The sequence below is a fragment of the Triticum aestivum genome, chromosome 3A (genome assembly GCF_018294505.1).
Source record: "Triticum aestivum cultivar Chinese Spring chromosome 3A, IWGSC CS RefSeq v2.1, whole genome shotgun sequence".
In the NCBI taxonomy this organism is placed as follows: Eukaryota; Viridiplantae; Streptophyta; class Magnoliopsida; order Poales; family Poaceae; genus Triticum; species Triticum aestivum.
The window spans coordinates 724,091,513-724,094,138 of NC_057800.1; the positions used below are offsets into that span (position 1 = coordinate 724,091,513).

The 2,626-nt window shown below is 39.0% G+C and overlaps 1 long non-coding RNA gene across 1 annotated transcript; it reads right to left on the minus strand.

Annotated features, from left to right (window-relative positions):
- Nucleotides 1–1,327: 1,327 nt before the first annotated feature.
- LOC123059450 (uncharacterized) lies at nt 1,328–2,605 on the minus strand. The gene is made up of 2 exons (XR_006427446.1): nt 1,950–2,605; nt 1,328–1,843 (listed from the first exon to the last, which is right to left on the minus strand). It is a non-coding gene; the product is annotated as an uncharacterized lncRNA (long non-coding RNA).
- Nucleotides 2,606–2,626: the final 21 nt, after the last annotated feature.

Consider the following 2,626-nt stretch of genomic DNA (forward strand, 5'->3'; position numbering starts at 1 on the left):
ATAACAAACAATTATTGAAAGTAATTTTTATTACTTACATTTTAGAAAAACAAACCGGTTAAAATTAGGCCGCAGTATCGGCAACTCATTTAAGTTCCACATGCATACGAGTTAAGTACATAGTATAACTTTCCTATCTAGGTTAAACAAGGTATCGCGATTGGTGCATGGCTAGCCTGCTTGCATGCTTGGTGCTGATCGTTGGTCTCGATTCTGTGCGGCCAAACTTTTTAGTTTAATTTTCACTTCCTCCCGATAGGCGGGACTCACTGGTCTTAGATTTTTAAAAATAAATCCCACATCAACAAGCTTTTTTTCTAAAAATTTCAAACGTGTTTCTGGAAAAAATAAGTTACCACCCCCTTCTACCGGTCCAGTGGCTGACAGCGGGCCCGACATGCCTAGTTAGCATTGATTCCATATACATGCGAGATAAGCACTGTATTTGCACGTTGAAGCCAAGTTTTTACACCACTTTGATGTATGCTACAACTGGTAGCACTAAAGTGATTGTTTGCACTAAGTTCTAGCACCACCACTGTAATTGACTCTTTCTTTAACTGTTATGTTTTTTTGCATTTTGATAATGATATTCTTGTGCTGTACTGTAGATATCAAAGAGTTCAAGAATGAGGAATGATGTTCTAGATGCTGGTCTTGGCCACTGGTTTTCAGATGAAATGTGCAATGACGGTAGAAATCGGGTAATTAACTCTTGATTTACTCATTTGCACAGCTAGGTAAAATTAACTTTGCACTATCGCAATATTGTTGACTTAATCTTTTAAGATTATAAAAAATATTTTTCATACCATTTATATGGATATATTCACCTGGCTTAATTTCTCGAATATTGCTATTTTAGAATAACAATCTTACTGTTAGTCCGTCCAAGGACTACTCAATATTTTCGATTATTTACGGAGTCGCATGTCTCTCCACCTTTTGTTCCAATTTTTCCTATAGTTGTACTACATATATTGAACATGACTTTGTATTTCCTAGATATCTTGTGATTGACACACACCTTTCTCTACTTCCTACATAGGCCATTATATATAGCTTAGGTTATTCCGCAAAAATATATATATATATATATATATATATATATATATATATTAATTATTGCAAAGTTGTTTATATTAAGGGCCCCCAGATTTAATTTTGCCCCAGGCCCCCAAAAACTCAGGACCATGCTCTAAAGGTTGAGCAAGTCTTCCCCGTTCTAAACAGCATCATGGATCTTCACCGCACCGAGCTGACCCGTGGATCAACAGAGTAAACCACCTCACAACCTCGGATGGAACTGCAAAAAAGCAACTCAACAAAAATGAAAAAAAAAACATATCACCCCTTTGCATTTGGTCATAGATCACACACACGCATTTTTTTTTCATCCTGGAGATTATATAGATCTTCTACATTTTTGAACAGCATGCTTCCAGCCTCAACTTGTGGCCAGAACCGAGACCCTTAGTTCTTCAGCGTGAGAATTGCTCTCCTGACTCTTAATGAACAGAATTGCTGCCCTTAAGTTGCAATTATCATTGGTTCACCACAGACCGATCAACATTTCATCTCTTTTTACTTGTATGCGTGATGTTGAAACTGAGGTTCGCTGATCTGGACAACATCAATCAAGAAGCCAAAAGTTGTTTCTTCTGCCTTGGGAAAATCACCGGTGTACTGCTTATCATTCAGGTCATTGCAGGATGCACAGGTGTGCGTGTGCGCGCGTGCCGGTGGTTCAGATGTATAAGGAGCTCACCGCCAAGAGGCAATTCCTTCAAACAGCATCGTCACTTCCCTTTGGTTCGCTACTACAGGCTTTGCCTTGGGCACCCTGCAAGTAGAACACATAAATAGATTTCAGAAACATTGTTTAGTGTGGCTGTACTGTAGAGATGCGTATATATTGTCAAGCTTCTGCATATCTCGGGGGATCGAACCAATATGTTTTGCAACTTCCATTTTCTCTCTGGCGTGATATTTTGTTCTGGGAACTGAAAGAAAAATTAACTTTCACTTCAGCAACATATATAAATCCAGCTCGGAGATAAAGCCAAATTCGAAAATAAAGACATAGGAAATAGAACAAGGTCGGCTAAACATTTCTTTTCATTCTCCTTTGATCAACAGATGGCAGTGCTCTTCTGAAATCTATGTAGAGGCAGAACATGTTGTTTCAGTGATGACTCAAGTTGACTTGGAGTCTGAAAAATCTCATACAAAGCATGCTTACCTTTTTGTCGATGCAAGCCACATAGGTTTCATACTTGAAACGCAAACATGCAAAATAATTAGCAAGACAAGACAATAAAACGGGAACTTTTGTTGAACAGCTGAAGTAACATATATTTCTCCATGAAGAACCATGAAGAAGATGAGCCTAGCATCTTTTTTATCCAACCATGAAACGCAGGTGGCATCTTTCGAAGTTCAGTTTAATCCGACTCATGCGCAAGGGGAATATGTTCTTTTGATATATTTCCCCGAAGCATCATAGAAATCCATGTGAGTATCGGTTAAAATAACAAAACATCAGCGTCACCAAGCCCTATAAACAATGGAGGATCCACCATTAGGGTGAGCTGGGGCGGCGACCCATCAGAGAACCCCCCCCCCC